At 44.7% G+C, this 23693-nt stretch overlaps 1 protein-coding gene across 4 annotated transcripts in view; it reads right to left on the reverse strand.

The window, feature by feature from the left end:
* Window positions 1-23432, reverse strand: part of TNC (tenascin C) — a 73188-nt gene extending 49756 nt beyond the window's left edge. For 3 of the 4 annotated variants that reach the window (XM_038156477.1, XM_038156476.1, XM_038156479.1), the window contains exon 1: window positions 23182-23432. The gene's annotated coding sequence lies outside the window, so the exon portion shown is untranslated. The remainder of the gene's footprint in view (window positions 1-23181) is intronic. The other variant, XM_038156478.1, reaches the window with a different exon arrangement.
* Window positions 23433-23693: the final 261 nt, after the last annotated feature.

The following is a 23693-nucleotide window of genomic DNA, read 5'->3' on the forward strand; positions in this document are numbered from 1 at the left end:
AATGGTTAGATCAGTGACTGTGCTTTCAGTGGTTGCAAGCTATGAAATGCCAGTAATGGAGGAAACAGCAATTTATTCTCTAAACATCATGGTTTTGATGCTAATTTATTTGTCAGATGAGAGACCAGCCTCTTCCACCCTTCTGATTCCCCCAAAGTGGAGGGATTGTTTTTCCCATGCTACCCCAGCTGATTTTGTGAGGGAGTGACAATAACACATCAGAAACTTCACTGAAGTTTAGTGGGTTTTGTAAGGAACGTAGAGCTCACAAAGGGCAAACTTCACCCCTTTTTACTGGAGAATAAATCAGAAGTAAACAAGCAGCAGGGAAGGTTTTTCCTTGTTACGGAAAACCATTCAGCTTTAAGGCATTTCTAACACTTACCCCATTTGCTCAAATATTTCTGCAAGCCCTGTCTGCACCAGAAGAGATCACAAAGTTATTAATAAAGAATAACAGAGACAGACATGGCCCAGGTCTCATTTCTGACTCAGTCCCTAAACTGGGTTGCCAGTTCATGAAACGTGTTCAGGACTGTATTTGAAGTGGGATTTTAGTCTTGAGCACTCCCACTGGGGCTTTGCAAAGGGCTTACCATGCAATTCCATGTGCTGCTATGCACTTTTTGCCCCAGGACAAGGTCATACAGCTAAAACTGGTGCCTAACCCTCAAGTAGTCATTGAAGGGACAGGCTGCCTGACAGATGGATCACCAATGGAAAATGGAACAAACTGGAGGCAGCTCTGCATCTCATTCTCACTGAATTTTAGTTAAAATTGAGCATCCATTTCCTTATGGCTTCTGTAAATCCCAACCCATAGGAATACAGGCCTTGCCCAAAACAAGGAAATTGCACTTTTTTTCTGCTGACCAATGTGAGTTGACAAATCACTTAATCATGGTACAAACTTTAATGATTTCTTTAATATGCCTGAAAAAATTATAAACCTGCTCTGGCAAGAGCCACTATCACTGTTATCTTCACTACTGGTGAAAGCCATGTGAACACCAGGACTCTGAGAGGACACTTGCTGCATTAGAGGCAGCCAAACCTCTTAGCTTACAGATGAAACTGGAATAATTAATATGTCTTGGCTGAAATCCTTTTGAAGTTTCTGGAGAAACATCGTGGTGGTCTAAGAGCAGCATTCCTTGACTGCTCTGTGACCCCTTTGCTTTGGCACCTTGTGTGATGTTTGAGCTAATTCATCCCCATCAGGTGTTTCCCATCCCATCTGCCACGGGCCCAGCATGGTTAGCTGAGCTCCACTCCTGCATCTGACATCTACAAAACAAGACACCTTCCTCTAGTTCTTTAAACACTAGCCATGGTCTTGGCTGGGAGAACAAAGAGGACATCCTTCTCTCCAGCCCCAGCTCCTCAGACACATCCAAACAACAGCTCTGACCACAATCGACCACCCGGGAGCAGGAGAGAAATGAAGCCACAGCAACTGCCAGGCTCTGTTGTCCCTTCATTTTCCCTCCTTTTCCCTTCAGAGCAGCTTGTGCAGATTTTATTTTAAACCTGCCTCTTGGAGAAATCCTCTTGATATTTTCTTTGCAGACATCAGCTGCTGGATTATTTAGGGGCATCTAAAAGTCTTGCAGCAAAGGCTGGCAAAAAAAATGACCCTTCCCAGCATGAGTTTGGCCTTGTGGTCTGTAAGAGGAGTTGGGTGATGTCTGACATCTCTCAGGTACTTTGAGAGGTTTGTATGACCCAGAGTGTGTCTATTTTTACAAATATTTTGTCTAATAGGGAACACCTCTCATCCTAATGAGCTGTGCCCTCAGGTCTTCCTGCCACCCTGACTACAAAAATCCTGGACAAGATGATGTGGATGATCTGCAAAATGTTCTGCTCGTCATGCAGGACAATAAATCTAGAGCTTGTGTTTTCCCCATCTGGTCACTGGCACCTTCCCACCCTCCTTGGGCAAGAGTTATCTCCTGCTTTCCTGCTCCCCGAGGCACAGCCTCAATATAAATAAGAAAAAAAAATGTGTTGTGGCCCCTCACACACCTTAAATATCTGATTAAAAAATAGAGATTATGAATTGAGAAGCGAGTTATAGCATCTCTGCAGCACCAGCTGGGGCAAAAGGAGATTCAGGTAAGAATTTTCTTACATGAACATTAACTTTAAAAGTTAGGTTTTAACCAAAGAGCAGAAAAGGGCTATTTCTAGAAAACACTCCTTAAAAACTTGATCACTGCCTGGTGATACACTTAATAATATGTGGTGGAGGTAAGGTGTACTGTCAATAGCACAAAGGAAAAGAATAATTTTCGTTTCCACTGCAGCCCTTTCTTCTGAAGATCTGAAAGCATGTCACAGTCTGGGTGTAAAAAGCTGAAAAAATGTTATTTAAAAGGGTTATTTCTTTGTTTAGACATTCCCCCTTCCCTCGCCCCCCTCCCAGCATCAGAACTTTTTCAGGACCTTTCCATTTAATTAGAAATTTGTTTCTTAATAGGAAATTTTCCATCAATCTTGAAAAAACCCCCAGGAATCCTGACTCCTGGGGAATACTAAGCAAAGGTAATGCATGAATATTTCCCTTCCCCAAAGCCATTTTTGCTGGAAAGCAGCAGGTGTGAGAAACTAAATTAATGTCTGCATACTTTAAAGTCCTGGTGTAGCACTCCAGTCTCTCCTGAACGTTCAGGAGTGGCAGAATTGTGAGATGATTTGTGGGTATGTGGAATGATAAATATGCAGATGAGAGCCCTGCAATTTTAATCAAAACAGATTGCAGCAAGGAAGGAATGGAGGTGTTAAAAACTATCTCAGCTGTCCTTCCTAACGAAGGCAGAAAGCTGATTAGATTTGCTCAGACACCCTCTACATGTCATGACTTGGAAATTAGACATGAAAATGGCAGGGAAAAAAGAGAGGGGGGGGAAAAAAGGAAAAAAATTCCTGTCTAAGCAGATACTTCCTACATTTCAGCAGGAGGGGATCAAATATTGTCAGCACCATACTGGATTCAAGCACATCTTGTTAAAATCCGGGTAAAATAGCAGCAGGCTGGATTGTGACAGGGAGGAAGACTCAGCTGGAGAAGAGCCAAAGCCCTCTCCAGGGAACACAACAAGGAGCATTTTGAGGTTTGTAAATTGCTAACCCCAGAACAGTTCTCTGTGACCTGTTAACTGCAGGAAGTTCATGTTTCCGGGGTTTCTACCAAGGTGTGTTCCCTGCAGCCTGGAGTGCCCAGCAGGACACTGTGGAGGCGCTGACACCACGTTATCACTGCCCCTTTCCTTATCTACTGCCACAAAGACAAAAAAGAGTTATCTCCTGTGGGTATTGATCTGACCTGGACCATCCCTGTCTGCAGTCATGGGGAGCTGGGGCATTTTCTGCAAGAAATGCCAGCAGTGCTGTTCCACAGGACCCATCAGTTGAGACCAGAGGGCATTTTCACAAGGCAAGGCCTCAGAAGATGCAGCCCCTCAAAGCCAGAGTGCTGGGCTGGTTTTACCAAGAGCCTGTGACCCTGAGGCTCTGGGAATCTTCTCCAGAAAAAGTGGATAAAGTCTGAAGTCAATTGAAATATTCTTAAAGTAAGGGGCTGGGAGGGGCCTGGAAGTTTTGACGTATCAGGCCAAAACATGAACGGCTCTGACTTCATCATCTTCCACTGCTGTGTCCACACATTCATAACAGCAGAAAATAATTTTCTTTCCATTCCCAATTCCAACAAGGTGAAGGAATCAGCAGGGATATTCAGTGCAGGTCAAACTACATTAAATCACAGCGGAGAGCAGAAATTCATAACAGTCCTAAGCCATCAGGCCTGAATCTTTTCAGCAGAAATGATCAAAGCCAAATTGTCACCCCTTCCCCCCCACCCATCTCTTCTTTATTTACATTGCATCCATTCTAAGGAGAGGAAATTTAAGGCAGCCGAATTTCAAGTAATTCAGAAAATCCACTGTGTTCCCCAAGGCTCCAGAGAATGTGTGTGCAGAGAAGTGTGGCAATTGTTTCAACCCCAATTAGAGCCCACAGATATGAGCAGGCCCTGAGGGTGTGGAGCTCCAAAGGGAAATTCTCATAATTCAGGAATTTTCTTCAAAGTCTAAAATCAGCTGCAGAAAGAGGTGAAAAGAGGGTCATAACTTTCAAAGGGGACAGGAGGAAGCTGATTGCCTTTTTCTCTGGTTCTAGCAGATAAAGTGCAGAGTGATAAGCAGGAATCCATCCAGGTTCCAGGCTGAGGACTTGAATTTATAGTCAAACAACTTCACTTCTACCTCCATGGCCAGGTCACAAAGAATAAACACCCTGAAAATGCTCTACAGTTTTCTAGATAAGAAATCTCACATCTGGGAAGCCCACACAAAATTATAGATTCAGGCTCGGTGCCTTCCCTTTAATAAACAGCAAAATGTGAAAGCCCTGAATAAAAAGCCTTTGCCACCCCACCTATGCCATATTTTCAGATTAAAGCTCTTCCTGGAAATGACAAAGGGACACAAACATTAACCAAAATGATCTGGCTGGCTGTGGGAGTGCAATGAGAGTGAAAAAGAGGGAAAAAGCAAGAAAGCATCCTCTGGAAAATCTCCATGGAGAAAAGGGCAGAGAGGAAACAACTGGAAGGAAGTTTTAAAAGTCAACTAAAAGGTTAAATTTAACTGAAGTTAAACTTAACTGAAGTTAAGTTTAACTGAAGTTAAAGTTTAACTAGAGGAGTTGAAGGGTAGGGACACAAGTGACACAAATCCACTTTTTCTGTCACGGAAGGGACTCAGTGGTGTCCACAGTCCCACAAGAGGAGCCTCATGGCATCCACATGTGCTGGAGGAAGGCAAAGAGCCTTTTTGAAAGCTTTTTGAATTATAATGGATAAACAAAGCACACTCCTCCACTTTAAATACAGAAAACTGGGACATGGAGAGGCTGACACTGAGACTCCCAAGCTCCCCAGGAGCCTCTGCCTTTTTGCTGAGGTATTTTACCCACTGCAAGCCAGAGGAAGCTGACGCAGCTTTGCTGAGTCCCACCACAGTGGTTCAAACACCTCCCAGAAGGCATTTATGGCTCTTAAAGCACATAAAAGCACATTTTCCTCTGGATGTGCCTGCCTTTGTGACTTGAATCCTTCTCATTCCAGGACAAACCCACAGTTTGCGTTTGATGTGGGTGAGCAGCCACAGCTCAGGGCTCTGGATGCCCCCTGGAGCCACCTGTGTCCCATCTGGTGCTGGCACTGCACATTTCAGAGCAGTGGAACTCTGTGGGACTGAGGACAGACACAACAAAGAACACTCTGAGTGCAGAGATGGGAGCTGCTCTGCACAGCCAGTTCAGGATTGGCTCCTGAGCTCCTGGCAGTTTCCAAGCCCAGAATGCATCCATCATCCATTCCAAGGGCTTTGCCCGTGCCACTGGAATTAGTCATAAGAACAATAGGAATTTTAGATTATCTTAAATCCTATGAGAGGTCCTGTGATCACATTTATACCTCAGACTCTTTCAAAGAGCTGCAATGAAAACAATTCATGGGTACTTTTTGCCCCGTGCAGCCCCTGAGATCGTGCATTAAATATCACCCAGCTAAGCCTGAACTCTTTACTCCAGCTCAGTTTTCACCTTTGTCTCTTAGATGATGTTCCTGTTTTGGGGAAGCTGTAGGGTCTCTGGTTCACAGATCCTACTGCACACCGTGGTGAAATAAAACAACTTGGATGCATTTTAGCCTCATCCCATTCTACCTTGGCTGGAAAGCAGCACTGCCAGGGCTTTGCCAGGGCTGTTTTGGAAGGAATTTTAATTAATTGCTTTGTGTACAATTTAGAATTTAGCAAAGGCTCATATTTCAAAGCCATCAGCATGACAGTGCCACAAAGGGGAAGGAGAAATAGTCCACTGAAGCCAACATCCATAAAATGTGAAAGAGCTCTGGTAAATTCTGAATGATAAGCATAAAAGGAGACCCACGAGAGACTAAACCTTCTCTTGTACTGTGACTATTTTGAGGTAAATTAGCATGATTATTCCATTATAAACTACTTTTGTTTCAGAAGTTTTGTCCTCTTAGCCATGGAAAATCTCTCCAGGTCTATCCTTGTTCAGGATCTCAGAGACAGAACAGAATTTTCCAAACTAAACAATGAATTTGGCTCTTTTTCAAAGCAGAATAAAAATTCAGGGATTGGAGGTGGTCTTATTCCAGTATCAGTGTCACCTTTGATTAATGAAATATTGAATATATTGAGAAAATCTCTTGAAGTAAATGAAAAGCAGAGATACAGCTGGGAGAAAATGACTGCTGAAAACATGCAATAATTAAAGAGAAGAGAAAAACAGATTATGTGATACAATAACAGGATATGGAACTCAATAATCAAGAGGTGCCTTCCAGTTTCTGGGTCCTACAGACTTTGCTGATTTATGTTTCTTAGGAATTACCTGGCTGAAGATGAGAAAAGCAAAGAAATGCTGCCTGAACATACCATTGCTGTTGCTATTCCATCGGGAGCAAAGCAGCAAGAGCTCAGGGGAGAGCCAGGAATGTGGGAATGGCACCGAGCTGGGACTTGGGAGAGCTGAGATCATCCCTCAGCTCTGCCATTGCAGCCCAGTCAGTTCTCACCCTGATTTCTAATAAGTCTAAACACAGTACAAGTAACTAAACTTCCTAATTCTATATTTCCAATTGCTCTAGAAAGATTCTTCAGTTTACCCCTACGAAAAGGCTTCCTCTGCTCTCAATTTTTCTGCATAAACTCTATTATGCTCTTCGGGCTAGAATGTCTTAATTCTTTTAATATATCACCTGGATTAGAGGTAGCCCCAAGGGTGTTAAATAAGAGGACCCAAATGCCTACAGCTCTTAATAAGGTTTAATCACAGCCACCCTCTAAATAGGTCACAGGTGGGGACAAGATTGATGGTGAAAAGGGCAAAGGAGACCTTTGGAAATGGCACAATCTGGCAGGAGCAGAGCTGCTCTGGCACCACCACCGTGGTATTTAGGGCAGTACTCACTCTTCAGGCCAATTATTTGCAGAATAAACTCAAACCTTGAGGCTTTGCAACATCTCTCCCGAACAGGTATACAAGCAGGATGAAGAATTCACGTTTACAGGAGCAGAGCCAAGGAAGTGGCATCTGCTGAACCCTGTGATATCCAGCTTGCCTTGGCTCGTGTCAGAGCCTTGCAGCTATTTCAGCTGTTGTTTAAATGAGAAGCATCCAACGTGGCATTATGTAATAATTATATATAGGCAGCCAGCTTTGGGAAGAGACCACACTAAAAACAGGAATCCAAAGCTTTTAAGTCATTTTTGGTACCACCAGATTTAATAAAATTATCTGTGTTAAAAATGAGTGAAGGTAATTGCTGAGTGACTTAAAAGCATGGTGCAGAATTAATCAGACCACACTCATAATGTGGTGTTTAATCTTTCATGTAATTTGCTGCTAAATGTGCATAATTAGAAACAAATAAATGATACATCTCAGTGTGAGCCACAGATGTGCTGCCTTCCAGCATGGTTATGAGCTCTTGACTAGGGATAATGGGGCTTAAACCAGGTCTCCAGCTTGGGACTTGACAGTGATGCCTCAGGTTTAGTTTTTCTATTTTTCACATTCTGTGCTGCTTTAGTGTGTGGGTCTGGGCTTCACATCAGGGGATGGTGAGCTCTGCACAGAGCAGGGAGACAAAACTATTCCTGCTCCAGCTGGGCACCAAGGACAAATGATCCAAATCTCAGCCCAAGAGCACAAACACCGTGGGCTGAGGAGAGAAAAACAAGCAGGATGGGAGTGCCTGGGCTAAAGCTGGAACTGGACAATGAACTGCAAGGTGCAAATGGAGCAGAACTGATCCAAGGGAGAGACCCTGGGAGCGCTCGTGCATTTTGGGACCATTTTGGTTCATCTTGGGTGCAGCCCTGGCTGGGCTCTTGTGCTGCCCAAGGTGGATCATTGGGGCTTTGAATAATTCCCTGCTTTATTCTTTAGCTCTGTCCGGTCTCTGTTCTAGGGCAGCCTGCACAAGGCATCAGCAGGATATTGCCTTTTAGTTCATTTTACTTCAAGAACTGTAGGAGTCCTTCCTGCATTTTCTTGGAGACCTTGTCCAGCAAAAGTGTGCCAGGCTGGGGAGGTGCTCACCATGTCTTTCTCTTCATCACAGGGGCAACAGGAGCTAAGTCTTGAACCCGGACTGAGATCCCAAAGCAGCTGTCTGGAAACCCACCAGCAGGGATGACATCCTTGATATCCTTGGCATATTGGTGCTGTCCAATATTAGGTGCTAAAGGCCTTGAGAGCACCAAGACACCACAGTGGTGTCACTTCTCATCCATCAGGGAGGGATTTGTGCTACCTTTTGGCAGAGGGGGAGTCTGGGGAGAGCTGTGTGTGACCCCACAGAGCTGCTCCTGGCTGCCAGGGCTCCGAGCATCCAACAGAACCCCAACACACAAAGGGAGCTGGGAATGAAAACCACCCCTGCTCCACGAGTGCATCCCTGTGCCAGGGCTGGCTGCTCCTGCAGGGCAGCGGCCCAAAGGCAGCTCCAGCCAGCAGGGCAGGCTGCTTGGGAGCAGAAAATCTGAATTTCCATACGTGTTTCATCCCAGCTACTGGGCAGGACATCGGCAAAGCGTATGCCTGGCCAAGGGGAGGTGGATAAAGCACTTCCCTGCAAAAGGTTTATTTTGGGTGTGCTGGAGGCTGAATTCCTGTGCTGGAGTAATCCCGGGGATGAGGTCATGTGTTCCCTGAAGGGGCTGCTTTGTAGCCTGTGTTAGTTAGCAACGCTTTCTCTCTTATCAAGCATCTGATTAAACTCACAAAAGAAGGGTCTTTAAAAAACAGGCTCAGGCAGAATTGAGAAGTGAATAAATAAATAAATTGAATTTGGGGTTTCTTCATGTTTTTTGTTTTTGTTTTTGTTTTATTTGCCTGACAGGAAAAGCGGAGAGCAATAAGATGGGAAAGGGGTATAAGACACTGATTCCTTGTTCTCAGATGACAGAACAGAGATCTTAATCTATTTTCAAGATTTCTACAGAGCCAGCCCTGTGGCAGACACCAGTTACACCCATCCATGTGGCAAATGCCACCTGGGAGAGTCACAGTGCAGCACTCAAACAGCACAAACCATCCCACACCTCTCCCTGCCAGAGTGACCCAGCAGCCACCTTCTGCAGCAGTGAAACCCTTCACCAAACTGGGCCTCTGATCCATTTCGGAGGAGATAAACTGAAAAAACCCTTCACCAAACTGGGCTTCTGATCCATTTCGGAGAAGGTAAACTGAAATTGGACTCCATTTTTTATTTGACTTGAAGAAAGACTTGGTTGGTTTGCACTGATCTCTCTGTAAGCACTCAAGGATATTTATAAATTATATCCACTGTACTTGTTAGAATTACAGTTTTTCAGATCAGTTATTTGGTGGCATCAGTGGTCCCCTATATAGGAAGAAAATTTTTCTCCTTGTTCCTCTCATTTTGGATTATTTCATTCAATATTTCCCTCCATTGTCCTCTTCATTGGATGTCCAAAAAAAAAAAAAAAGTGTAAAAGTTGTCTCTATAGAAGAACTGGAGCCAGGTGATGATAAATTAACAGGTCCAACTGTTTGACAGTTTTTCACAACACATCTTTGGTCACTGAAAGGCACCATTCTTCATTTGATTCTGAACACTCAGCAAGAAGGAAACTAAGAGGGAGTCAGCAGCATTTCAGGAGTTCCTATTCTTGAGAAAAAATTCCCTGACAAATCTTTTTTGTAAATGTTTGAAACCAGTAATGGCTTGCTTTGAACCAAATGGCCTGTTTGCAAGAATACCAACCTCAATCATTTCTTCAAAGGATTCCTGCTCCTTTTTCTAATAAAAGCTGGAGCAGCCTGGCCTTCAATTACTAAGTGAAAATTTATCAAAGTGAACCCACAGTGCTCGTGCTCTCCTGCACCCCAGGACAGAAAAAAGAGAATTAATTTCATGTTCGCTTCCACCTCTTAAAGCTCAGAGTTGTGCCCATCGGGGAGTAAAACATGTCAGTGCATCTCAAACACCAAACTGAATTTTCAAGCAGCAAAATACTTCAAAAATCCTGGTCCAGGAGCCAGAGGGCTCCTTATTGCTGGCTGCTCTGCCCAATTACCTACCCAATTACCTTGTTGCCATCTCCAAGCACGGGGATTCTCCTTTTCCCAAGACAAATTCTGCTTGTAATCCACCAAAGGGGTGTAACTATGGATAAATAACGCTCTCCTTCCCTCAGGATGTTTGGCTGGGAGTCAGCTTGGCTCAGGATGTAAAACAAACAGCTTGGAAGAGTGGGGAAAGAGAGCAGAGCTGGGGAGGGGCAGCAGAGGAGACAGACACAGATTTCCCAGGTTTGGGATTTGATGGTGCTGCTCTGGTGTCTTAGACAACTCCACTTCCCCTTTGCCTCCACAACATGTTAGACCAGCTGGTGGATTTGACCCGTTGGCACTGCAGCTAAAAATATGTCTGTGTATTATGTTTTTAAAAATCCTGGTTTTGTTGGAGGCAAAAAAAAGGATGAGACCATGCAAAAAGGATGCTGCTGAATGAGTACAAGGGAATAATGCAGCCTGGAGTAGGTTGGCTGAAGTAATGTCTCACTTGTGGTTTTTGTTGCTCTTTCTTAGAGGTGCAAAGCCCAGGAAATGAAAAAGCTGCATCTATAAAAAGCAAAGGGTTTTCCTTACAAATTAGATCTATTCCCTTTAGGATGTGAGGAGGTGAAACTCTGAATGCTGAGCTGGAAAAGCCAAACAAATGTTCACTTGGAGTAATCTTATTTTTTAGAATATATTTCAGCTAACATTTCCAACAGTGGCACACGTGTGGGTATGATTTTTAACCTGGTTCTCATGCAGCATAAGGAAAGGAGCAAATTCCTTCTGGATTTGTTCTGTGGAAGGTGATGGACAGGAAAGGGGGCACAGAGCTCACCTGTGCTTTACCACAGAGCCTTGGTTTGTGGTGCTGTGACCCTTCTGAGAGGACAAAATCTCCTTTATGGAATCTGGGAATACGAATTGCCAGACTGGCTTACCAGGGAGTCTGCTGAATGATGGGGAAATCTAAACTGGGATGAAGTTGGAGGTGAACCAATAGGGCAGCCAAGGAATATGTTCAGTTTGGAATTAGAGTTTAGTGGAATGGTGAGGAACAGAATTAAGGTGTCTTTGCAAAGTGGGAGTGAACAGGTCTCCCAATGAATGGATTCCCATTCCCAGGCTTGGAAATACTATATCTCAACAATAAAGGTTGAGATAAAACCTTCCTGACTGAGGGTCTGCCATCCCCAAGTCTTTTCCATAACAAGAGAAATGGACCCATGGAATTGCCACAAAACCTTGTGCTCTCAGCAGAGATTCCAGAAAGTGCCCACAACCTTGGGGTTAAAGATATGGTTCCATGGTTGGGACTGAGGATTGAAACTCAGGCATCCTGCTCTGAAATGATTTCATAAATCATCTGCTGTGCCTCTGTTGAACCTCTGGTAAAACCTCACAGGGGCAATGTGTGTCCCTGTGAATTAAGTATTCCAAGGACCTCACAGGAAAGATGCTTTTAAATCCTCATTTCCATAATTAAACATCTTCCTGAGGAGTGCTGTAAAATTGTCAGAAAATACATCGTTAAAAGGCAAAGAGCTGGAGTGTTATCCCTGCAATGCAGGAGAGAGAGGGAAATCTGCAGAGCTGCCCCAGCCCTGGCCCAGCACAGGGAGCAGCTGGAGCTGCTGCAGAGATCCAGAGGAGACACCAGGGGCATCAGAGGGATGGAGCAGCTCTGCTGGGAGGAGAGGCTGGCACAGCTGGCATTGTTCACCTGGAGAGGAGAAGCTTGGGGTAATTGCAGCTTTCCAGGACCTGAAGGAGCCGACAAAAAGATGGAGAGAGACTTTTTACAAGGGCTTGGAGTGACAGGACAAGGGGGAATGGGTTTAGTCTGACAGAGGGCAGGGTTAGATGGGATATTGGGAAGGAATTTTTCCCTGTGAGGGTGGGCAGGCCCTGGCACAGGGTGCCCAGAGCAGCTGGGGCTGCCCCTGGATCCCTGGCAGTGCCCAAGGCCAGGCTGGACAGGGCTTGGAGCAGCCTGGGACAGTGGGAGGTGTCCCTGTCATGGCTGGGGTGGTAGAATGGGATGAGTTTTAAGGTCCATTTCAAACCAAACCATTCTGTTGTTGTTTGATTTTTTCTTCTTCTCTCTCTTTTTTTTTTTTTTTTTTTTTTTTTTTTTTTTTTTTTTTTGTTTTCTTTCTCAGAAATCTTTTGCTCTGAAGAAGAAAGTCAGACCAGACGTGCAGCACAAACGCACAGAGCCACAGGACTGCCTGAAATTCTGGGGTAATAATAGAAAACTGCAGCCTCACTCTGAAGCCAAGAGGTTGTGCCAGGCTAATTACCAGAATGAGAAGATGAATCCATGGAAATAAATTGTAAGGTTACCAAAACCCACGGAGAAAGACATCAGAGAATTTGAGAAAAATCTACAACTGACCCAAAATGCACGGGTCCAGCTCATTCTCTTACATCAACTGAAGGTCCTTTCATCTCTGGAAATTTTATGGGATCCGAGGGATCATTCCCACACATGTGCAAGATCCTCCTGCACCTTGGCGTGCCAATGTTTGCTGCTGTTACGCAACCCAAGTGATTCACCCCTGTGGATGGGCAGTGCAGGAGAATCCTTCATCCAGCTCTGACCACAGAAGGAATTTTACACCAGCCACAAGAAACAGCCTGGTTATTTTATAGAGCAGATCATTCAAATGTGTTGCATATAAAGTAAAAAAAAAAAAAAAGAAAAAAGAAGAAGAGAAGCAGCATTACAAGAGGTAACCATGGGAGAACTCACACCAAACCCAGCTGGTCTAACTCACAGGGACTGGGACGAGGCACAAGTTAACAGGGAATTCAGCCTGCCCTTGGAGCTTGGTTTTTTGTTAAGGGCTCGGACACTTGAGCGTCAATTTCTGGAAACAGGAGCTCAGAAAAGAGAAACAAAACAAGCAGGTCAGTGGGGTGCTCTGGGGCTGCATTCAGGCTCCTGGCAGGGGGCACAGCAATCGGCCAAGTGGAGCAATTTGCTACAAACTCGGCAGAGGGGGAAAAAAAAAGCCATCTGCTAAATACTTTTTTCTCACATCTGCAAAGCAAGTTCTTGCTGTAGCTGTCAGAGGGGGAAGAAAAAGCCCATGGCAGATACAGCCTGGACAAAAACTGTGGATTAGAAACAGCGGGGCACACCAGGGATGGGAACAGCAAAGGCAACAATGGATTCAGAAAAAGTGGCGCCGCTCTAAAAACAGAAGCAGAGCTGTGGAAATGGGTCACATCCAAGGGACTCGTGGAAAGCAGAGTGGATGGGTCACACCTTCCTTCTGCCTGGTTTTTAATCACCTGGTTGTTATGACCAGACACATATTCTAAGTGCAGTTACTGAAAAAGAAATATCTTTCTCATACCTTTGCATGTGGGTTTGAGTTCAGAGCAGCAATTCTTGGCACTTCTGCTGAAAATGTTTTCCACTCTAGGACTGATTTACAAATATAAAGAATTACTTGATCCTTCGCTGTTCTATGAAACACGTATACTACTAATTTCATAGCTGGGTAAAAAAGCCAGGAACATATCAAGGCCACATTTATAAAAGGAGAGTGTGCTGCAGCTTCCTTTTCCTTCATGTGAAGTTATGAGCTGAGCATTTTCAAAACCAGGGTTGCAGAAACACCTGGTTTCTGCCTGAACCCCCTGTTTGCATTTCCAGCACAGGAGTGACTTTTACCCATCCCTCTCTGAGGACACAAGCAGAACTCTGGGCTGCTGAATGGGGAATTGAATGCAGGCCATGGCAGAGGTGCCACAGACACAGAAGCCTCAAGTAGTGCCTTTCCCAATATTAAAAAAACCACCAAACCCTTTCACAGCAAAAGCAGCTCCTGTGCATAACCTCCCAGCAGAAACCACTGCTGCCCCTTAGGTACGTCCTGTACCTTTTAATAAAGCCTTTGCTAATAGCAAAAGCATTCGCTCGGGCTCTTGGCTTTTCCCCGCTCGCAGCAAAGACACGGAGCTGGAAAAGATCTACAGTTTTCTAAACTTGTCTTTGGAAAGTTTCTCTGCCAAGTTACACTTTGTCAGGGGCTCATTATTTTCTGGAGGCTTTGCTTTGAAATACTTTGAGGGCTTTGCTGATGCAGTTTCAGAGCAAGAGGTTCGTGTGCTCGCCCTCATGAATCACGGCAACTCGTGTTCCTTCCACACACACAGCTCCGCTTCATTTCCAGGCCCTTCTCCACGCTCTTGCTTCCAAAACCACCTATAAATTTTCCAGAGCCCATTTCCGCAAAGTTCTAGGTGGTTTTGGGATGAGATGGGAAGAGCAGAAATTCAAGACTTCTGAATTTTCTTCCCAGTCCTTTCATGCCAAGAAGGAGTTGCTGAGGACAAAGGAGCAGCCAGTCCTGGAGATGGGAACTTGGCCAGTGTGATTTGTCTCACATGTTCATCATTTAGATATCAAACATCATCTTTTCTAAGAGGTAGGAAATGAGCCATCAATACACTTGATAAATATAATAACAATAGTTGAAGGAATAGCTGGTCTGATTTAAAAAAACAGGTGCCAAATTAATATATTAACCAAAAGTATTGGTGAAATCTGTGCAATAGAAATAAGGATCATTTATAAGAACCATAAAATACTGACATATTAAACAAATACACAGAGAATAGGCACTGAGACAGCACTGCTTTGTACAGCACCTCTGAGGAAGCTGTTTTTCAAATTTCTCCTGGAGGTCAGAAGCAAGAGATGAGCCAAATATCTGCTCCACATACCCAACCCCACACTTTTCCATATTTAAAATCATTTTAACTGAAGGAATGTCACGTACAGAAGCAAGAGAGGTGGAATTCTTCTCTTTTAACAGCTTTGCTGTAACTAAGAGCACGAACAATTTACATTTATATTGGTCTGAAATAATGGAAAGTATTTAATTGTATGGATTGCTGCAGATAATATTGGTCAGCGGGCAGCAGGGTACTTTGAGAATCCATTATGAATATTTGCATGTGCTTTATAATTTTACTTTGATTTAACCATATACTTATTCAAGCACTAAAAATGACTCAGGACTCAGCCATAAAAGCCTGCAGTGTTCCTAGGGACCAGAATTATCATTCCTGTCATTAGCAGACTTTGGGCATGGTTTTAAAAGAAGCTGAGGGAATAGATAGGTAACCCTTCACCAGGCAGCTCCTTGCTTTTAAATCAATTACGAGTTTCCCTGGGCAGCTTTTCCTCCCTGCTGGAGCTCCTCTGTCCTTGGTACTAGCACCTCAAACACACAGGAATGTGCACATTTTTCTAACTCACAAGACCACAGAAGGAGTTCCTTGAAATCTGACTTCCAGTAATCGCCCCCGGGCTGCAGATCTGCCTGGCCTAGTTCTGTCACATGTGGTAGCATCAAGAATTTGCATCTTTGGCAACCCAGGGAAGAGCAGCAAACTCTGAGTAGAGCAAAACACTTCATGAAGAGGAGATGGAATGAAATCAACCATGGCTTGGCAAGGCAAAACGAAATATAAATGAGAGGCACAAGATATGAAACAAATTGAGTGCAAGGCGTTTGGAAAAAGAGAGGAGGCTGCTTCTGAGAAGTCCAGTCTGGGGATGTTTTGCAGTGCTCTGATGCAAAGCAGAGGCACTTATGTAATGTAATGGAAATTACAGCCATAAACACAGCCCTGAGCAGTGATTAGTGACTGAACTCGGACAAAAATCTGCACTGCTGCCTCAAATGTCAACAAATTGGGCACTGCCACATTAAAGGGAGGCTTGAGAGACCTCCACCAGCTCTGACCTCGTTCTCTTAACCCACAGTGACTTGAGCCCTGCCTGTGCTGAAGCCTTGGCTGGCAGCAATTTGAGCTGTGGGATGGTGAAAGGAGGGACATGGAGCTCAATTATCCAGCACCAGATCCCCAGTGAAATCAATGCCATTGTGTCACATGAGAATTTGGCTGGCAGCCCCTGAAGTCTGCCCAGGAGAAACCCATCCCCTCAGCAGAGCAGGCTGGAAGGGCCAGGGGACAATGCAGGCAAAGAAGGGCATGGAAAATGCTCCGTGGGTTTTAATTTCCCCTCTGGCAGCCTGGGTTTGTCCCTGTGCTGCTCCACAAGCAGCACTCCTGACCTATATGAGCACAGACCAAACTGGAGCAGCCCAAGGCATCCCCTGCACAAAGATATCATTAAGGCAATGCGTGTTCTACGGACATCCACAGGGAATTCAATATTGCTGCTGTCAGCAGGAAAGCTCTCTCCCAGGTGGAGCTTGACATCACAAACTCAATTTTGAGTTAATTAATTTAATTTTTAGTTAAATTAAGCCCCCCATCCCTTTTTTTCAGTTTATTACTGGGATATTAGGGTACAAGATTACAGGATATTTAGGGCATAAATAACACAGAGAGGCTGTGGATTCCCCATCCCTGGAATTGTTCAAGGTCAAGGATCAGAACAGCCAAAAAAGGTGTCCCTGCCACATGGCTGGTGGAAATAAACTGAATTTCCTTGTTTCTGACAGCAACCCTGGTAATCCCAACGTGCTCTCGTGAAGGCAAATAAACAATATATGAGGTAACAGCCACAGAATGAAAAATAAAGCAACGAATAATGCTGATGTGTTTGAGAATGGCACTCTCTGGGTGCTGCAGGCTTTCCATCAAGCCTGGAGCGGCAGCCCTTGGAGTGCTGGCTCCCTGTGATTGACTTGCTAACCTGTAAAGTGGCTAAGTCGACATCATAATTAACACTTGGCAGTGGAAATATAAATTCCCTGGCTTGTAGGTGGTATATCCTCCTCTAAACACTCCACTTGGCCACCAAACTGGAAAAATAGATAGGACATTCATGAGGAGCGCTCGCCATGGGAAATGCCAGCGGGTTTTTTTTTCTCCTGGAAACTGTTTACATGGCCAAAATCCTTCAGTAAGAAAAATGATCTGAGAACTTTCCCTTCATATGTATCCCGTTCTCCAGTGCCTTGTGGCCCACAGTGTGCAGCATTCATCGGGAGTCAGCCCTGAATTACTGTGCTACAAGCAATGCAGGAGGGAAGTACAAGCCACAAGCAAAGGGAAAATATGCATTACACTGGCTCTGGCCAAGAGGAATGGGCTGCCTGCAGATCACAAGCTACCTTTATATCTTTCTTGGCATAGACCTTTGTCCCACAGCACAGAGAAGCTATTTAGGAGGATTCAGCAAACCCAAAAGAGGCTGGCCTTCCAAAGGAACCAGGAGAGACAAAGAGCCAGTGCAAAGTGGCCACTGAGCTCCTTTTGAGAGGCCAACAAACAGCTCCTGACAAGACGAAATCCTGAGGAGGGAGATAACCACCAAGGCTTGGTGCTGAAGTGCTCAGCACACACTGAGGCTGACCCTTTCCTGTCCAAAGAAAGGCTTTGCTTCACAGCAAAGAGGCACAAAACCACTGTCCCCAGAGTCTTCAGCCCACAGCCCCTGTCACCTGCTGGCCTGAATCATGTGCCTGACAAAAACCCCAGACTGACCAATAAAATCTGCCTCTTTCCAAGTTTTTTGATTTCTTGGCAAAGGAAAGTGAACTTACGTCTTGGAAATAAAGCTTTTTTTAGCCCTTTTCCAGCCTTTCCTTAATGGTGGAAACAACTCTTTAGCCAGTTCTGCTGGGTACACAGGGAAAGGATCTCACAGTTTGATTTTCATGTATAAGCAGAAGAAGAAAATTATGTTCCCTTTTAGCTTTGTGTTGCCAGCATGGTGGAGAAGAAGATAAATTTAAAGAATCAAGACTGTTTAGATTAATATTCTGGAAAATATCCTAATTCCATAACAAAATTAGCATTTGCAATTTTAGGCTTATGAGCTTAGCAAGTTCTGGTGCACGTTGGGCAGAGTTAAAGCCAAAATCATTATAATGGAATTTCCCCAGGCTCTCAGTGTCAGCCTCCTGGGAGGCTCCTGGCCAATATCTATCCACACATAGTCAATGCTCCAGCCTGCCATGGGAAGAGGCAGCCTCTACAATAGACCTTTGTTGAGCCCAGGATTCAAGCAAGCACTTCAGGAAAAATCTGTATTTAAGGTTTCTGTCCTACCACCCTGCACTTTCTCCTCAATTGCTGAAGAGAATATGTTTTCTGAGCATGGAACAATATCATTTTTGTGGGGAGTTTGGAAAGGCAGCGCTTGTATGAATCGAAGAAAAGCTTCCTTTCTCTGGCCTGTGCGGGGCTGGGTTTGGGGAAAGGGCTTTCTGTGTGAGTAATCTTTCAAAGTAGGAAGCAGAGCTCCCCCATTGCTTGGGAAGAATGGACCTCCAGTGGGCTAATATGTGATGGATGACTGAATGCAAACTTGGCAACGTTGCCCTCCGCTCCCCAAAGAATACAAAATGCCACTGCCTATTCGGGCACCGGGACTCTCCCGTTGGAAGTGCTGAAAACTTGGCACCATCCCACCTTGGTTTAATTGAAACTGCAGACAATTAAGGATGGGAGCTTGGAGAAATTTCTTGCGACGAGATCAGCTCAGGATGGATTTGTCTTGGGTGATTGGCTCATGCATAAGCCAAACAAGAACATAAATGGGGAGTTATTTCCCGTTGACTCCACAGCCTGAGCAGCAAAATCTCACATTTGTTTAGGAGGGGCGTGTTGGGAGGTATAATTTATATAAATAAGAATTATTCAAATTCTACATCTGGATATGCTCTCTGAAGCTATAGGTGGAGGTTTATTGATGCTATTTGATCAACAACAGCACAGACAGCATATAGGAGAAAGAAACAATGTATTTAGAAATCCAGGAAAATCTTATATTGAGGACAATTCTAGTTATATGGGCTATATATATCTATCATTCATTCAATGCTAAAAAGTCACACAAAATCATTCAAACTTTGCCCTTTTAGCAGAAGGATCCCCATCTATTCCTTCTTTCAATGCCCAGACACTTCCTGCAGGCTCCAGAGCTACCTCTTGTCAGGCAGGATCCCACTGACTCCTCCTCCCAGTCTGCCCATTCCACACCGTGGGGTTACATCATGCACTCAGGGATTTCAGGGGCTGGAACCATGCCCAGCCTCTAAGTTTTCCCACATGTGGAAGGCTTTTAACTCCAGCTCTGACTGGCCAGAGGGTCAGACACACGAGTGGGCAGTGAGCACCAAGGGAGGGGAGGTTTCACACTTGTAGGAACCCTGAGCTCAGTGGAAACTGCGACCACTCAAGATTGTCCCTCAGGGTCCTTCGTTTCTCTGCTTTCCAGCAGTCCCCTTCCTCAAAGAACTGCCTTCTTATTTCATTTTTCCTTCACTATACAAAGAATTTTTTGGGGAATAGCTAAGAATAGGAATTGCAGGTTCTCTGTGGCAGAGCACATAATTTATTAAACCTCTTCACTCCTAATACAGTGAGGTTCTAAAATGCTGGAGTAATAATTACAACATCAACCAAGCAAAGACATGGACAACAAGTCCTTTTCAATATCAAGCAGTTTAATGCACTAAACTGCATCTTAAAAACTCATAAGCAATCTGTACACATTCCTTATTTTGAGCTCTTGACCTCAGGTTATGGTGTTTCCTGTCCAGAACTCATTAGTTACTAATCCTATAATTGCTTGCAGTTTTGAAGATTTCTGAGCCTGGTAGATGACAAAATATTAACTTTTTTCACTTAGATTGCTGTCTTCCTTAGTTTCCCCCTTCAGCAACAATGATTTTTTTCTGCAATATGACATCAGCAGCTTCCTTAAAACCACTAAGGGCAGCTATTACATTTTACAGTAGTTTCAGACGTCTGCAGTTTATAACCACAGGGTTAGATCAGAGCTCAGTCTTTGAGCAGGGTGTGCTAAACTCACACCAGTAATTAAGTCTGAGAAAGCACACGTTGGTAAATCAGAGCCCAGTTTCAAAGCCCTGTATCTCAAACTGGCACAGTTCAAAACAAATTCCTTTTATTATTGAAAAGCTGAGATTTCGAACTTTCCAGGGATGTAAATCATCCGCTCCTAAGCCTGGAGTTTTATGAGCCACTAGACCTTAAAACAGTCAGTGGCCCTTCAGCTTAGCAGACTGTGATGGCACGAGGCCAAGGAGGAATTTATCAAGTCACAGGCTTCAAATGAGAGTAATTATTTAAGCACTCTGGATTTCTCGTGGCACAGAGGTAGGTCAGGTGGATGTGTATCTGATAACTGAGCAGATACCACCCTCTGCATTAATCTTCCTTCCAAAGGTAATATTCCTCCAGGGATACCTGGGCTCTCTAAGGGATACAGGACTGGATGGGAACTCTTTCTCCCTTACATCCACTTCCACTGGACACCCAATGTCCAACCCAGGACAATTAAATGCCATCAGCACCACTTAAACCTTTAGACACATCCTACAAGGCTGGGAAGACACAGGCACTGTGGTGTTGTACCAGGAAAGCAGCTCAGAACTGGCCAAGCTGGTTTTCCAAATGGTTTTGCCAGGAGGGATGAAAGGGTTAAAGCTCTGGCTCCAAAGCAGCATCACTGTTTCACAGACACTTCTGCTTTTTAGTTCTGCCTGACTCTTGAAAAGGATGAGAGTCCCAAAAGGCACAGACCCTGCCATTTAATCTCATTTTCTTATCAAAAACTGAGACAATGCTCAAGAACAAACTTTGACAGTCTCTTTACAGCAAGTCAGAACGTCTTCACCCATGAATAGTCTTTGGCTTTTTTTAGGTATTTTATGAAAAGCACTAATATGAAAAAAAGGCTGAACGTCAAACACCTTTAGAAATTATGTTAGAGCAACATGATAGTTAAGTTTGACTGAATACTGAGGAGAAATGATTCAGTTTTAAAGAGCTGGGATAATAAAAGAGGATGGCTTTCAAAAAGTCTCCAGCTAACAGTTACTCAGAATTTGTGGAGCATATTTTAGCCTGTGCTCAGGGATTTTCCCAGGAAGTTCTAACACCATTAAGCATCACTATTTCAACAGGAGATTTGGGTCTGGTTGTTTGTATTTTCCATGTGCCCATGACCACCATCAGTGATTTTTGTAGCAGAATTTCTGGTTTTTGTCCAGATGAGACCTGACATTCTCATCTGCAGGCTGGGGGCTTTGCAGCAGGTCCTTTGGCTCTTCCAGGGCTCTGGAAACACTGATAAAGTAACTGTAGTGACAGGATTAAGGGCTGGGACTTGCAGAGAAATTTCTCTGGGCTGAAGAAGCCGGAGGATAAAACTAATGAGCAAAAAATATGGGAAGTGAATACCAGTTTGGTATTTGGGAGAGTGACTGTGACTAGGTCAGTGATGGGAGGCACGGCCCTTGTCACTCCTGTCCCATCGCTCTGCTCAGTTCAGGTGCAAATCCTTCCCTGGGCACGGGGCAGCACCTGCACTGGGAGCACCCTGACAGCTCTTCCAGCTGCTCCCCAAATTCCCTGCCAGGGAAGCTGGGCTGCAGACAGACCAGTTATCTTCTCTTGGCTAAACACTTGCATCTGGTCAAACTTCTTCAGATGCAATTTGCCCCTGCATTCCCAACAATCCAAAAGCCATCACATTTCTGCAAGTTTCTCCAGGATTCAAAGGATGGTCTCTTATCCCTATTGTCCACCTCATTTTTGGACTCCAGCACTCCTAAACTGAGCAACCTGGTCTAGTGGAAGGTGTCCCTGCCCATGGCTGGAGCTGGATGATCTCCAAGGTCCCGTTCAACCCAAACCATTCCATGATTTCACAGCTTTAAAAGGCAAATGCACAAACCCAGCACAATAAAAAAAAAAAAACCCACATGTAACACTAATCAGAAAGTGTGTTAAATGAATTACCAATATTACCAATATGGTCTTAAACAATTAAACCAGGAAAGAAAACCAAACCCAACAGCTGGACAGCAAGGCTTTTACCCAAACCATAGAGTCGTATCCACCTCATTGTCTTCTGTTTTTTCATGAAAAAAAACTTATATAAATGTTTTTATTGTGCTTTTTAATTTTATATTTCCACTGTGCAACACAACACATCCCCATCATTTCAATCTGAACATTCCACACTATGAGACAGACTTCTCAGAAGTTTAGATTAACTGCCAAAAACTTCTCTGTCCTGGTAACCAGACAGAAAATCAGGCAGGGAAAACTCTGCAAAGGTGATGTAACACAAAGTCTTGAGTGAGTGAGTGAGTTTAGCTCTTAAATGAATCTAAGTGTGTTCACCTTCTCCCAGCCAGCTTCTCCTTTTTAAGTCAATTTGAGCCTTGCTGGTAAGTGCAAACACAGTCATGCAGAAAATCTCAGTGCACCAGGGAGCAAGGAGCTGAGACATGGAGCAAGTGCCTCTGTTTTTCCATGAGGATGGAGGATTTCACCCTCCCGCTCCCAGAACCCACCCAGCAAAGCAGTGGTAATAAAATACCACTTGAATCTTCCTTTGTGCTTTGCTCCCCACTGCAGGCTAATATTACCAGACTTTTAAAAGAAACTGGAGCCCAGTGGGGGTGGGGAGGACGGTCACAAAGGCTTTGGTGCAAAGAAAAAAAGTGTGGGTACAGCAAATGACCAGCGGGAAGGGCCCAGCTCTCATCAGGTCCCGCACAAGAGCACAAGAAGAGTCGTGCTTGGGAGAGTTAAACCTGCGAGTAGATTTAGTCTGGTTCGTGAGGTGAGGCTGGGGGAAACATTTAAAGCACTCAAGGATCCAAGAGGAAATCCCAAATCTGCTTTCCTGCCCTGCCTGTCAGTCTGGGCTCTGTGTGGATGTCCAGCACCCAGCCAGCTCCTGCTCCATTCATTCATTGGGTCGGGTGGATGTCACTGAGACATTTCTGACATTACTGCCCTGGACAATGCAGGCAGACTTCGAGGCAGGCATGCTCCAATCCCAAATGATTCCCTAACAGCATCCCTGCCCATTGAGACATTTCTGACATTACTGCACCGGACAATGCAGGCAGACTTCGAGGCAGGCATGCTCCAATCCCAAATGATTCTCTAACAGCATCCCTGCCCGTTGACCTGGCAGCCACAGCCACGAGGGCGATGCTGGAGCACGGGGTCACTGCAAACTCGTGTGCGAGAGGACTTCTTAATTCAGGGAGGAAGCAGACTTACCTTAGAGACTCTGACAGAGCTTAGATCCCGCTGTGAGCAGCCTCCATGAAATAAATACGGTGTTCAAAGCCAGCTGGGCTCTCCTGACTTTGTTGCCGTCCTGTCAAAACTCGGCGAAGTTGCGTTGTCCGGTGCCGTGTGCGAGCGCAAGGCAGCGAGCTTTGACAGCAAGGCAAACTGGTCAGAGCAGCCAGATTCTGCTGGGTTTATATAGCTGAGCTGCAAATCCTGATCCTTGGCTCGTTCCACTGTAATAGGACGCCTGAAGGCATTTTTTTTTTCAGTTTTGCTTTAAAGGAACAGCCTCTCTCTCTCTCTCTCTCTGGCGTGGCTTCTGAAAGGCGCGCACACACTCACACACTCGCGCTGTCATCCACGGGCACACACACACACACACACAAAGAATTTGCATGCGATTTATGGCTAAAGAAGGAAACCCCCTGAACTATTCAAAAAGAAAGTCAGCTCAGGGCAAATGACTCAGAAAGCAGAATATTTCCCCTACAGCATCA

The sequence above is a fragment of the Motacilla alba genome, chromosome 17 (assembly GCF_015832195.1).
Source record: "Motacilla alba alba isolate MOTALB_02 chromosome 17, Motacilla_alba_V1.0_pri, whole genome shotgun sequence".
In the NCBI taxonomy this organism is placed as follows: Eukaryota; Metazoa; Chordata; class Aves; order Passeriformes; family Motacillidae; genus Motacilla; species Motacilla alba.